The sequence below is a fragment of the Somniosus microcephalus genome, chromosome 2 (assembly GCF_052327205.1).
Source record: "Somniosus microcephalus isolate GS21.2 chromosome 2, FLI_Smic_1.0, whole genome shotgun sequence".
In the NCBI taxonomy this organism is placed as follows: domain Eukaryota; kingdom Metazoa; phylum Chordata; class Chondrichthyes; order Squaliformes; family Somniosidae; genus Somniosus; species Somniosus microcephalus.
Window position 1 is genome coordinate 103,844,509 of NC_140988.1, and position 15,518 is coordinate 103,860,026.

Consider the following 15,518-nt stretch of genomic DNA (forward strand, 5'->3'; position numbering starts at 1 on the left):
AGCAGCAGGTGAGTTGGGGTCACTCGGGCCGGGCCTCACAACCGCTCGGCCCGAGACACAGAGCGGGTGGGGGAGCGGCAGCGGCTGGCCATTAACCGCGCGGCCCGCGGCCGGCCGCACCAGGAGCTCAGCTGGGGTCAGTCTCGGCCCGAGAGCCCGGCCGGGCCTGAAGCGCTAGGCCACCGCGGCCAGCCTCAATTTTCCAAGCCCTTCCCCGGGTGCCAAAAGAGGGGGAGGGAGGGAGAGGAGAGGGGGAGAGGGAGAGGAGAGGGGGAGACGGAGAGAGAGGGAGGGAGAGAGAGAGAGAGAGAGGGGACAGACGGGCAGGGAGAGAGGGGGAGGAGAGAGAGAGGGGCAGGGAGAGAGAGGGGGAGAGAGAGAGAGGGTCAGGGAGGGAAAGCGTGACACAGAGCGGGGGAGCGGCAGCGCCCGGCCGTAAACCGCGCAGCCCAAAATTGCCCTGGCAACGCCGGGCCCCCCCCAGCTAGTGTTTAATAAAATAGACTTAAAAAGGACTATTATCCACATTTAGAAACTGGGGTGTTAATCTCACCATTTTTTGTTTATTTTAAAGGCAGTGCAGGGCAATGCTAATTCATTCATTTTCTTACCAGAACAGTTTGTTCTATAGAATTTTGTTAGCACAATCAGCAAAATCCTGTCCATCAAGACTGGCAGTGCTGCTCATTTTGTGCCTCTCAAGTGGCTTAACAGCCACTTAACTACAAAATTGTTCTACTTTGTTTCACTGACGCTGCTCTTTGTGGATTTTGAAAGATATGTTTTGGTGCCACAAAACCATTGTTCTTAGGTGTGTGTAATAAACCTTGTTTTAAATCTGAATCAAAGAGTACCATTCAAGTTTTAAAAACTGTTTGTATGTACGGCTTGTGTTTATTTTTATTCTTAAGAGCCGCCTTATACAACTCAGTGGCTCGCTAGAAACATAGAAGCATAGACGATAGGAGCAGGAGTAGGCCATTCGGCCCCTCGAGCCTGCTCCGCTATTTAATGAGATCATGGCTGATCATCCAAATTCAGTACCCTGTCCCTGCCTTCTCCCCATATCCCTTTAGCCTTAAGAAATACATCTAACTCCTTCTTGAACATACAGGTACACTATCCCTTATCCGAAAGCCTTGGGGCCAGCTGAGTTTCGGTTTTCGGATTTCAGAAGGTATTATTATAAGACTGGGAAATTTGTATTTAATATAAATTTTAAAAGTTCAGGCTACCTCTTGCGACTGTTCCGTGTCTCATTCCCCTTCCTGCTTCTCTGGAAAGCCGGATATCGGCTGACTCCTACTAAGCTGACCCGCAGATCAGGTCGGGGGGGGGTGGGGGGGCGGTTGCGAAAAGAATATCGGACGGGCCGCGGGTCGGGTCGGGTCAGGGGGAGAAAAGAATATCGGACGGGCTGCTGCAGCTATCGGACCGGCCGCTGTATTGTTGGGTTCACTCTCCCGGTACCTCCTTCACACTGCCCGGCTCGGCCTGCAATCTTCTACCCAGGAGGGAACTCTGTGACCCTCTGCCCTGCTCAGCGTAAGTCGTGCGCCACTCTGGTCATGTCGTGCGCACGACTTACGCTGAACGAAAAAACTTTCGGTTTTGAGGTTTTCAGTTTTCGGAAGTTCGGATAAAGGATAGTCTACCTGTATTTAATGAATTGGCCTCAACTGCCTTCTGTGGTAGAGAATTCCACAGGTTCACCACTCCCTGGGTGAAGAAATTCCTCCTCATCTCTGTCCTAAATGGTTTACCCCTTATCTTTAGACTGTGACCCCTGGTTCTGGACTCCCCCGCCATCGGGAACATCCTTCCTGCATCTAGTCTGTCTAGTCCTGTTAGAATTTTATAAGTTTCAATGAGATCCCCTCTCATTCTTCTAAACTCCAGTGAGTATAAGCCCAATCGACCCAATCTCCCCTCATACGTCATTCCTGCCATCCCAGGTATCAGTCTAGTGAATCTTCACTGCACTCCCTCCATGGCAAGAACATCCTTCCTCAGATAAGGCGGCCAAAACTGCACACAATACTCAAGGTCTGGTCTCACCAAGGCCCTGTACAACTGCAGCAAGACATCCTTGTTCCTGTACTCGAATCCTCTCACTACGAAGGCCAACATACCATTTGCCTTCTTAACCGCCTGCTGCACCTGCATGCTTACCTTCAGCGACTGGTGCACAAGGACACCCAGGTCTCGTTGCACTTCCCCTTCTCCCAATCTATTGCCGTTCAGATAATAATCTGCCTTCCTGTTTTTGCCACCAAAGTGGATAACCTCGCATTTATCCACATTATACTGCATCTGCCATACATCTGCCCAATCACCCAACCTGTCCAAATCATACTGGAGTTTCTCGGCATCCTCCTTACAGCGCACACGCCCACCCAGCTTTGTGTTGTCTGCAAGCTTGGAGATATTACATCTAGTTCCCTTGCCTAGATCATTAATATATATTGTGAATAGCTGGGGTCCTAGCACCGATCCCTGCGGTACCCCACTAGTCACTGCCTGCCACTTGGAAAAAGAGCCATTTATTCCAACTCTTTGCTTCCTGTCTGCCAGCCAGTTCTCTATCCAAGTCAGTACCTTGCCTCCAATCCCATGTGCTTTACTTTACACACTAATCTCTTATGCGGGACCTTATTGAAAGCCTTCTGAAAGTCCAAATACACCACATCCACTGGTTCTCCTATATCTATTCTACCAGTTACATCCTCAAAAAATTCCAGTAGATTAGTCAAGCACGATTTACCTTTTGTAATTCCATGTTGACTTTGTCCGATCCTGTCACTGTTTTCCAAGTGCTCTGCTGTTACATCTTTTATAATGGACTCTAGCATTTTCCCCACTACTGATGTCAGGCTTACCGGTCTATAATTCCCCGTTTTCTCTCCACCACCTTTTTTGAATAGTGGGGTAACATTAGCTACCCTCCAATCCATGGGAACTGTTCCAGAATCTAGAGAAATTTGGAAGATGACCAGCAATGCATCTACTATTTCTAGGGCCATTTCCTTAAGTACCCTAGGATGTAGATTATCAGGCCCTGGGAATTTATCGGCCTTCAATCCCGTCAATTTCCCTAAAGCCCGCGAAAGTGAGTTTAAATACTCACTGGGTCTCCGGTCTCACCGCTCCTGACACCAGCCTCTGCAAAGAAAGCCAGCGAAAGTGAGTTTAAATACTCACTGGGTCTCCGGTCTCACTGCTCCCGACACCAGCCTGTGAAAGAAAGCCAGCGAGAGTGAGTTTAAATACTCACTGGGTCTCCGGTCTCACCGCTCCGGACACCAGCCTCTGCAAAGAAAGCCAGCGAAAGTGAGTTTAAATACTCACTGGGTCTCCAGACTCACTGCTCCCGACACCAGCCTGTGAAAGAAAGCCAGCGAAAGTGAGTTTAAATACTCACTGGGTCTCCAGACTCACTGCTCCCAACGCCATTTCAGGCGGTAGTTCAGAGTCAACATATAGGCCAGACCAGATAATGACGGCAGATTTCCTTCCCTAAAGGACATTAGTGAACCAGATGGGTTTTTACAACAATCTGGTAGTTTCATGGTCACTAGCTTTCTATTCCAGATTTATTTTTAATTAACTGAATTTAAATTCCCCACAGTGTGATTTGAACTCATGTCTCTGGATCATTAGTCCAGGCCTCGGGATTACTAACCCAGTAACAGAACCACTATGCTACCGTTCCCTGTAGCTTGTATGGAAAGTTATGGTTAATTTCTTGGTTACTGTTGACCTTCTTTGTACTTTTAATGATTAATTTAAACTTCGAAACCTTGAGATCTTTGCTTTCCCCATGAGGAAAAGTTGCATTTATGGTTGAGCAACAGGTAGGGGCTTTGTAGCAGTTTAGTAGACCGTTTGTTTAAAACTCCAGTGGTAATTTGTGGGGTGGGTGTTTTATCTCTGGTGGAGCCTGTGCTCTAAAGCGATCTTCTCCTGCAATTGAAGTAAAATCTCTGTTAAACATACTTTACCAAAGAGTTTAGCTGATTCATTGTTGAATTAATTCTGGCTGAGTGAGTAAATTAATTCCTAACTAGCTGTTTTAATTTCCCCCAGTGGAAAGCTGCCACAGCTTTCTCTAAAAACTCATTAACAAAGGATTAAGAAGCAACAGCAGATTTTTCCAAAAATATGGATTGCAATTTTACTACCCCTCTTTCTAGAGCAAAAAAACCACAGGAGTTATGCAGCAAAGGAAAAATATAGCTGTTCCAGCTTATCTACAGTTTTCTGCCCATCTTTGACCTCATTGCTGTTCAGCAACAGCAGCAGCCATTCCCCTTTCAAATTTTCTGCCTAAACAAACCGCACAATTTCGGAGTCTTCTCTTTCCAAAGGCACTCTGGTAATATCAATGATGGAGCAGAATCATCTGCACCCTGAAGTAACTCCATTCATTCAACTTCAAACTTGCCTGGGAATCTATTTAGAGTATCCTGACTCTGGGGAAATGTACCATTTTGGTGTCAACACTCTCGCCTCAGAAGGCCATGGATTCAAGCTCCACTCCAGAGACTTGGGGCACATAATCCAGGCTGGCACTTCAGTGCAGTTACTGATTTAAGTATTTCACTGGCAGAGCTGTCTTTTGGGTGAGCCATAAAACCGAGGTCCCACCTACCCACTCAGATGAATGTAAAAAATCCCATAGCACTATGAAGAAGAGCAGGGAAGATCTCCCAGTGTTTTCAGTATTTATCCATCGACGAACACCACTAAAACAGATTGTCTGGTCATTTTTCTCATTGGTGTTTGTGGAATTTTACTGTGCACTATTTGGCTGCCATGTTACCCTATATTACAATCATGACTACACTTCAAAAGTACTTTATTGGCTGCAAAGCACTTTGGGACATCCTGAGGTCATGAAAGGCACTATATAAATTTAAGTTCTTTCTTTACTATTGTCTGACTATGCTGTTGGGCTGAGGGAGTAATGATACAGTTGGCCTCAATATTCCTGGGTTAGGGAAGTAAGCATCTGCCAGGATTCTTGCTCTGGATTGCTATATAAGATTTTTGCTGAAACTATCCATATGCGGATGTCTGTTAAGGACAGAATCAGACTCCGATGTGATATTCCTACAGTTGAATAACCCGCTGATACTAACTGTCAAGGTTCATGCATGAATAATAGTGACTTGGATGGGGTGCTGGGACTGCTACCTGTGGACAGCAGCCCAAAAAAGGAGTTGGGAAGGGAGGTAAGAAAATTGATGATAGATAAAAGGGGCAACCAACAAATGAGTAAACTTGTTGGCAGTCCTGGGTAGAGGAGAATATGCTGATGAGTAAACTGTTTTTTTAGACTTGAGGGAAGTATACAGTGGTGTTCCCCAGGGGCCGGTGTTGGGACCACTGCTCTGTTTGATGTATATTAATGATGCACTTGGGTATACAGGGCATCATTTCAAAGTTTGCAGATGACAGGAAATTCGGAAATGTAGTAAACATTGAGGAGGATAGTAGCAGACTTCAGGAGGACATAGACAGACTGGTGAAATGGGCTGACACATGGCAGATGCAATTTAGCGCAGAGAAGTGTGAAGTGATGCATTTTGGTAGGAGGAATGAGGAGAAGCAATATAAACTAAATGCTACAATTCTAAAGGGAATGCAGGAACAGAAAGACCTAGGAGTGTACGTACACAAATCTTTGAAAGTGGCAGGACAAGTTGAGAAGGCTGTTAAAAAAGCACATGGATCCTTGGCTTTACAAACAGGCATGGGGCTGGATTTTGCCGGTGCTCAGAGGGCAGGTTTGGAGGTGGGTCCGCTGTCAAAAAAGCAAAGATTGACAGTGGGTAGGAAACCTGCTGTCAACCCGCCTCCACACGAGTCTCCCAGGTCTCGGGTCTGCTTGCGCAGAACTGACACGACACCAAGCAGCGGGGGAGACAATTTATATAATTAAATGGCTTGTTAACAGCCAATTTAATTATATTTTGAGGCTACCTTGCAATTTTACGTTCTCCCCCACGGGTTACCCACTGCTTGGGGAGCACGCCAGCTCACCTTGTCGTGAGTTGAGTCTGCTTTGAGGTATCTGATAAGCTGAGAGCTGCAGAAGTGGTATAAAGGATGCTATATTGCAGATGTTCAGTTTCAGAGCTCAGAAGCTGTTGGTTACTGCATTTGTAAGACATATAGGGGGAGAAATTCGGTATCGCACCCTTTGGGGTGCAATTATCGGCCGGGAACAAAGTTTAGCGCTTGGTGCAAATTATCGCCTCCCGACTGCAAACTTGGCTTCTATCACCCCTGGAGCTGATTGGAGCGCTAAATCAGGCACTACACACCTCTCTTAAGGCGCTAACGCCGAGGAGCGAGGCGCTACCTCAGAGTGCTGGCGAAGCTCATGTGATGTCAGTCAGCAATGGAACACAGACACACTGGCGCCGGCCAGTTCTTAAAGGGGAGGGTCGATCTTGCTCTCCATCCACACCTTGCTCATTGCAGCCTTGAATCTCGGCCTGGAACGACCTGTACATCAAATCTGCTGGAAAGAACAATGGAGAGGCCCAGGGAAAGAGCTCAGAGTGCAGCCCCCATAGGCTCTTCTAAATCGATGCAAGGAAGGTCAAATCAAAATGATCCTGCAAAGTGCTGCTCTGTACCCAAAACTCCTTCACAGAGTGTTGAATCTCTCCAGAAGTCTCTCTCTCTCTCACACAGAATGTGTGATGCAAAAATGTCACCGACAAAAAAAAGCAGGAAGCGGTCACCTTAAATAGCACTCCCCCAGTCCCTTCCCGACTGCAAAACGTTCCCCTCAACCTGCCGTTGCTAGCGGCAGGTGGAAAGGCAGGGGGCGCCACTCAATATCCGGTCCGGGGCGCTACCGGGGTGTTGCACACTCGACTGACGTCTCGATCTGCGGGCGCAGGAGATCGTGGCGGTAGTGTTTAGCGCCGCTGCAAAATGTCTGGTCAATTTTGCGAGCGGTGCAAAAATTGCCACGCCCGTACGCTAGTTGCTTTGCACCCCATTAGCGCCCACTAACGGGAGGCGCAAAGCAACTGAATTTTTCCCCCATAGAGATTTCTTTAGCTTGCAAGTGTTTAAAGCCAACTGTATAATCAGTGCCACCTCATTGGAACAACCTCTCTCAGCATTGACAGATCGCTTCCATCATCTCACCTGCAGCTGCCATCTATTGCAGCAACATCAGCCGGTGCCCTTGAAAAAAATCACACCTTGGCCCTCTGAATCCTTCATGATCAGCCCCAACACCAACATCACCAGGCACACCAAAATCACCAACATCAGCAACCTTCTTTGCCATCACCTGATGCAGTACAGGACACACAGCATCAGCCCCTGACAACATTGCTGCCCAGGAGGCCAGCGATGGCATCACCGTGGCCAGATTTACTTCACTTGACGCTGTAAACCCTGGCTGCCACATGATGCGCCAGGTTGACACCATCCCACACCAGCACCGTAAAACATCCCTTTAATGTCCAAGCTGTTCCATGCACACTTATCACTATAGTGGGGGGAGGCGGTGGGGAGTTATGTCTCAACATTTACTGGATCTCAGTAAGACATCTCTCAAGGTCTGTCCAATAAGGTGAAATGTTGAAAATATAGATTTCACTGTATGACAACACATTAACAGAAACTTCACATGAACATTGGCTAAACCTCTCAAGTGCCTAACCTTGTGTGTTGTTAGTTGGTATGCTTGCAGTAGGATGAGAGTGAGTATGAGGGGTGGCTAGTGAGATGGGGAAGTGATAATGTAGCTAGAGAGGGTTGGGTGGAGGTACAAGGTAAGTTGGTGTCCTGGGAAGGTCTCTTCCCCCCTTGGAAGGGAAGAGAACCTACTTGCGTGCTGTGACTCCCTCCATAAGGATATGGAGGGAGTCATTGGAGAGCCTGGGTGCAAGCGTTCACCTTTGTGCAGTGATTGTCAGTGTTTGCAGCACCTCAATGCTGTCAAACACTGACAGAAGTACTGTCAAACCCCATGTGGATGTGGTCCCTTTAAGTAAACCGACTGATGATGCATCATCAAATGACGTCATTAGACCCACTTCCTGTTAATTGGCCGGTAACAAGTGATAAGTGACCTCCCTATTCTTCCTACCAAAATGTAATACCTCACATTTATCTGTGTTGAACTTCATTTGCCAATTGTTTGCCCATTCTGCAAGGTTATTAATCTCCTCCTGTAATTTGTTGCAGTCCTCCTCTGTATTGACTATCCCCCACAATTTGGTATATCCGCAAATTTAGAAATTGTGTTTTTGATTCCAAAGTCTAAATCGTTAATGTAAATTGTGAACAGCGTTGGTCCCAGCACTGACCCTTGTGGAACACCACTACCCACCTTCTGCCACTGTGAATAGCTACCCTTTACTTCCACTCTCTGCTTTCTGTCTTGAAGTCAGCTAGCAATCCATTCTGCTACTTGCCCCCTGACTCCGCAATCTCTGACCTTATTCATTAGTCTATTATGGGGTACCTTATCGAAGGCCTTTTGAAAATCTAGATAAATTACATCTGCATTACCATTGTCTATTCTCTCTGTTACCTCTTCAAAAAATTCAATATGGTTGGCCAAGCAAGATTTTCCCTTTTGAAATCCACGCTGACTATTCATTATTATACTTCTCATTTCTAGATGTTCTTCTATTCTCTCCTTTATTTTTCCTACCACTGATGTTAAGCTGACTGGTCCATAATTCCCTGGACATGTTCTATCCCTCTTCTTAAATATAGGTATGATGTTAACTGTCTGCCAGTCCTCTGCCACTACACTCTCCTAATGAATTATTAAGTATGTGTAGTAATGCCTCTGCTATCTCTTCCCTAGATTCTTTTAAAATGCATGGATGTAATCCATCCGGACCAGGGGTTTTATCCTCTTTGAGTTTGATTAGTTTATTTAATATATCCCCTTCTGAAATTTTAAATGCACTTATCTCATCATCCAATGTCATGTCCACCTGTTCTATTTCCCTGGTAAATACCGAAGCGAAATAATGATTTAATATTTCTGCCATTTCTCTATCTTTACCTGTGGTATTGTCCTGTCTGTCCCTTAACGGCCCTATTCCCATCTCAACCTTCCTTTTCCCCCTCTCTCCTCCTTCACAAAACTTAATTTCTGTTTTGCCATTTTTCTTGGTTGTTGAGTCTGTTGCCTAATTCCTGCATTGGATTAAGAATTCCATTCCTGCACCCCTGTGACTTTATTGGCTGCCACTCTTGCAGCCAAATACTCAGTGAATGCCGGAAGGGACAGGATTTACGACCTGAATGTAAGACTGGACAATCCTAGCCATGCCTCCCCCCCCCGCCAACATTCCTGAGTGTGTGTGTTTGTCTGTGATGGTTAAAAATACCGAACAATACAAAATACTAGTGACTTTTAAACACATTTTATTAGTAGAGTGAAACAGTGACTGAGGAATTCAGTTATCAGTGGGAATCAGCGCAAAATTGGTGATGTGTTGTAAATGCGCACCTGATGACATCAGCAAGGGCAAGATTGAAGCGCGTGCCTCATTCTAATATGGCGAGCTGCCAGCACTCCTCACGCTGTTTATTTTCTGGACTTCTAGCAAGCCAGCAATTCGAACTAATCTCAGCGCTCTCTTCTGTTGCTTGGCAGCCTTCATAGGGAAGTTGGCGAAGTTGTTCCTCTTGCTTTGTTCCCTGCCTTATGCACACTGTAAATTGACTGATATGGCTGATGTCATCTGTTGCAGCCTGGTGACCCTGAGGCATAGAAATTGAGAGCCACAGTTACCCCTAAAAGCCTAAAGCAGTGCTGTCTATGCACACCCTGCTGCTGGGCTCCAGTTGTTGCTGCAACAGGTGGCACCGTTCACTCACGGCCTCCCTGGTTAGGCGGAGGCACCGGGCACACTGCTTCTCACTGCAGCTGAGGTAGGAGATCCTGCTGCGGAAGACCTGTGTGCTGTATTGGTCTCCTGAGCCCTGGCCTCCTTCGCCCACTTGTGCCAGTAGCAGCAGGTCTCCGCTGTCTTGCTCCTGCTCCTGATCCTGATCCTGCAGCAGCCCCAAAGGCAGACCTGGCAAAACATTCATTTTACCACAATAAACAGCTGAAGCCCTCGCACAAACAAAGTGCTATCGCCCCAAAAAGTCTCTTGGCAGAACTTTTCTGCTAAAATATCACGGCCACAGAAAGAAAAAAACCCCTCCAAGCCCAGAAGCAGCCTAAAACAACTTACCCGAGTGCAGCTAAGGATCCCTTTAAATATTGCTGATGCCGCCTGCCTGCCGACAGTTAGCACCAAAAATCAGCAGGCAGGTCTAGGAACCCACAGAACCGGTTTTCCCACAATACAGTTACGCTAAAAGTGAAGGACCCTTATTTATACATGGCAATTGCTTCAGCGCTCTGGTCAGGCGGCCGCCTGGGACGACTCAAAGCCGCCCAGGCCAATACGGCGACTGCCGCACTTCCGGGCAAGATCAAGCCTGAGACACCCCAGCATGTAATTCGTCCCTGCAACATTTATTTTGTGCCCAAAACCAGGCGCAATGCAGGCAATTTCTCCCCCAGTGCTTTCTGACTGAGCATGTTTGCTTGTCTCAATATAGAGGCAGACAATCTGAGCTTGAGAAGGACTAGTTAAGTGATTGATAGTAGTGGGGCCCACCCCTGGTCACAGGCCTGAAAACATTTGAGGGTGGCCATAATATAAATACTCTTTTGAAAAACATTTTAATTTCTAGGGATTATTATTGTGTTTTTTAACTTTAGAATTCAACATATTAATCCTGTTATAATTATTCATACGGGGAAAAATAGATCTTCGATCTGGGATACTGCGTAAGGTTATCTGGAAGTAGTTCCTATACAATGTTACATTCCTTCTTCACAAGAACATTTTTCCTTGAGTAGAAAGTCTTTATTTTTTTTAAATAACTGACTTAATTTTCAACAGAGTGACTCAAGAGAGGCATAATGTGTTATTTGACATACTTGAAGCAGCTGTACACAGAGAGGATCACGGGCACACTAAGTGGCAGATCTGCAGCATGGTAGCATGTGACAAGCTCCATCCCAGACTGCAGTGAACACGTCTTTCATATTAATCTTTTCCCTTTCGACTAGTACATAGTTGTAAGTGGGTTATAGTGCTATTGTTGTAGAGTTTTAGGGGGAGAAATTCGGTATCGCCCCGTTTGGGGCGCAGTTGTCGGCCGGGCACAAAGTTTAGCGCCTGGCGCTAATTATCGCCTCCGACTGCAAACTTGGCTTCTATCGCCCCTGGAGGTGATTGGAGCGCTAAATCAGGTGCTACACACCTCTCTTAAGGCGCTAACGCCGAGGAGCGAGGCACTACCTCAGAGCACTGGTGAAGCTCATGTGATGTCAGTCAGCAATGGAACACAGACACACTGGCGCCGGCCAGTTCTTAAAGGGGAGGGTCGATCTTGCTCTCCATCCACATCCTGCTCATTGCAGCCTTGAATCTCGGCCTGGAGAGACCTGCACATCAACAATTCTGCTGGAAAGAACAATGGAGAGGTCCAGGGAAAGAGCTCAGAGTGCAGCCCCCATAGTCTCTTCTAAATCGATGCAAGGAAGGTCAAATCAAAATGAACCTGCAAAGCACTGCTCAGTACCCAAAACTCCTTCACACAGCGTTGAATCTCTCCAGAAGTCTCTCTCTCTCTCAGAACGTGTGGTGCAAAAATGTCGGCGACAAAAAAAAGCAGGAAGCGACCGCCTTTAAATAGCGCTCCCCCAGTCCCTTCCCGATTGCAAAACGCTCCCCTCAACCTGTTGTTGCTAGCGGCAGGCGGAAAGGCAGGGGGCACCACTCAATATCCGGTCCGGGGCACTACCGGGGCGTTGCACACTTGGCTGACATCACGATCTGCGGGCGCAGGAGATCGTGGAGGTAATGTTTAGCGCCGCTGCAAAATGTCTGGTCAATTTCGCAAGCGGCACAAACATCGCCGTGCCCGGGCGCTAGTTGTTTTGCGCCCCACTAACTCCCTCTTAGGGCGCTAACGGGAGGCGCAAAGCAACCAAATTTCTCCCCCTATATTTTCATTGTTAGTCTCTGGTCATTCTTGCTGAGACTCCTGGCAGTGATCTCTATGGAATAGATTCATTCACAGTGGTCTTGGGGCCAGTGAGACTCTTAGTAGGATTACCAGTGAAGAACTAGAGCAACCTGTGACAGAAAGCAAATGAAAAATACAACTCATTCCCAAAAGATCTAGTGGGTTAAACAGTATGGTCCAGCATAACACGAGGCAGCAGACTAGGATACTGCTAGGTTAGGCTCCAGGTCAGTGTTGAGTTAGTTGATCTAAGTCATTGACCATATTTGAAAGTGTGCCTGCTGATGTCCAGTGTGAGCAGCATGACACTCAGCTGTTATGCCCAATTCAGTCAAATAGTCACGGCTCCTGAATGTCTAGGCTTACACATGAAGAATAATCTACTTGGGCGAGATAAGAAAAAATATTGCATTTAAATCGCAACTTATCACATCCTCAGGATATCCCAAAGCATTTCATAGCCAATTAATTATTTTTGAAGTGCAGCCACTGTTGTTATGTAGGCAAATGCAGGAGCCAATTTGCACACAGCAAGATCCCACAAACAACAAGATGAATGACCAATTAATGTTTTTTGTGGTGGTGTTGGTTGAGGAATATGTCACCAATAGAATCTTTTAACATATACCTGAGCCACCAGAACGGGTAGACAAGATCTCGGTTTAACACCTCTAAAAGGCAGCACCTTCAATAACGCCAGTCTCCCAATATTGCATTACATGTCAGCCTAAGTTATGTGCAGGAATATTCAAGCGAGACTTAAATGACCTAACTCGAAGGCAAATGAGCCAACCTGACACTTACAATACCAGAAAATTGCTGATACACATGGAACTGTATCTTGATCATAAGGAGAAGAGGGATGGAAAGAGAAAGAAAATGTACCTCTATCATGAAGCGAGTATACTGCAGTAACATTATCCCAGGAGTTACCTGCAGAAAGAGAAATACTGATCCATTACAAATGAGTGTTTGATGGACACCAAAACACCCCGTGTAATCTGTGTTTGATTTATTATCGGTCATAGAAATTATATCACATTTTAGAGATGAAAGAACCCACAATGGCATTATTTATAAGGACACGCAGAATTATTGTGCTGCAGTAATTCACTAATTTTCTATGATTAAGATGGCAATAATTCTACAATGAGAATGTTGAAAGTGAGGCAGACTTTCCCGAGAAATAGTGGGATATATATTTCATCACTTTGGCCCTTCTTATTGTTATTTTGTGTGTTTGTGAGCAATTGATGTATTTTTGTCGGTGTCAGATTATAGATGTGATTTTGAAAATTGATTCTAATAAATCATTTTTTTTTTTAAATCTCCCTGTGAGGTGGAATTTTCCTCCTCGAGCAGCAGTACAAATAAAACATCGACATTTCTACATTGCTGTTTTTTGATGATAATAAATGCAAAAATGATCTACTGAGGGTTTTGCATTCCCTTGAATGGAGAGATTTTGATGGGCTAAAATGACCGTGTAGGACCCTTTAACATGTTGTGAGTCTGGCAAGCAATGGCAGGGCAGAGTGTTAGATTTTGATTGGCAGCTATTAGCCACTGCTGGGCCTGAACCAACCAGTGTGAAAAATAATTCTTTGGAAATTCAGACCAGGAAGGCACATGTTTGAACCCATACAGTGCTGTGAGATTTGATTTGTATAGGGGAAGAAAATTTAATTCTGAGAAAAACATTATTGAATCTTTCTTTAGAAGTTGATATTTTATAGCACATATCAAACAGGAAAACCTAACTCCACCAGTTTTAAATGTCCATGCCTGTTAATTTCAACTGTTAACATTGGGCCAGTGAGGTTGAAGAGCTTCACTAATTGCAATGAGTTTCAATGCCTCAGTCATCCCCCATTGTAAATTTCTGCGTCTGCTGGTCACGTTGCCACAGCAACAGTCAGCAGTATAACAGTTGGAATGAAATAAGTAAAGTAACATATATATAAAAAAATCATCCACCCTATAATAAAATTGTTTTTTGTGTGAGAGTATATATTCTTGTTTTTATTAATCTTTTCCCCATCCCTTTTTCAGACCATGCAAAAACATCAGTCGGTAATCTAATCCTGGGCCCCGAGACCAGACTACTCTTGCTCTGAGAATGCAGCAGGGTTGTGGGGTGGGGGTTGGGGGTTGGGGGTGAACGACAAGTTAAGTGGTTGCAGCCTGATTGGACAGATGAACCCTAGTTACAGGCTTGCTGCCATTGCAATTAATGTAAAATTTTATCAGCAATGAGGTCAGATAGTGGGGAAGTGCAGGTTTTACTATACTGCTTTAAAAAATGAGAACTGGACAATTGGAAAAATTATAGTTTTTTTTTAAATTAAGAGAAATTCTTCATACGCATTTCTAAATAAAAGACAAAGAAAGGTGTTTGCTGATTGGGGGTTGGAACACGAGGGAATTCCTCAGACACTACCACTAATAATTTACTGAACTGATAGATGTTTTCGGATGAATTTCCTTTCACTTCAGGCACTGTGACGAGCAGATGGCGCCAGCCTCACTACATTCTTCAAAGTAATTGTCTTCTCTGTGCAGCCCCCCCACCCCAAATCTGGAGCTGCAATTTTTTTAAAGTTTATTTGAAAAACCCTGTCTTAACTTGTTTTTGATATAATTGTTATCATCATCAGGGACTCTGTGTATGGAGTAAATCACGCCCAGCGCATTGATGAAGAATAATTCATCCAACCGAAATACTTTATTGAATGTTTAATTTGTGCTTCTTATATAAATATATATTTTTTCTTGTGTGTGTGTTTTTGTGTTGCTGCAGTACATGTTATGATTTAAAATATGTTGCCTTTGTAGAAACATGATCTAGTTATTTAAGTCAGAGGCACAACCATCAATAGAGATTGAGAGCTTCACTGAAAAACTTTGCAATTTGTACAGGCAGAACCCCTGCCAAAAAAGGAATTGAGGGAGGACATCTCCCCTCATCCCCTCCAGTTCTCATGATACACATAACAGCTAATTGCAGGTGTCATGAGAATACTTGTAGGTTGCAAAGTAAATTTACAGCACTGCAAGCAGTGTTGCCACAAGGCATATTTAGCACATTAGTACCAGTTTGTTCTAGAGAAAAGTCAATATACAGCTTGTGTATTGACTCAATTCATCACCTCAAATTGCTTCCGCCAGGACTGCTGCCAATGAGAGTTGTGTAACTTGCAGTACTTTGCTCTAGTGTTACAGAACTCAGAATGATCTCACCAGGCACAACCCAAGTTTATAGAAGGATAAAATCTATAATTGTATTAATTCATGTTTTCACAGTTCAAGTGGACAGAATTTAAAAATTTCACAAGCCCATCTATTTTCACAGCACTATGCTGTGCCCCTAGTGATACCAATAATTGGAAAGTTGGGATGAAATCATTCTTTAGAATCTTCTATAGTAA

At 45.0% G+C, this 15,518-nt stretch overlaps 1 protein-coding gene across 1 annotated transcript in view; it reads left to right on the top strand.

Annotated features, from left to right (window-relative positions):
- fhdc1 (FH2 domain containing 1) overlaps window positions 1-15,518 on the top strand; it is a 90,450-nt gene that overhangs the window by 35,002 nt on the left and 39,930 nt on the right. The gene's annotated exons all lie outside the window — the stretch shown is intronic.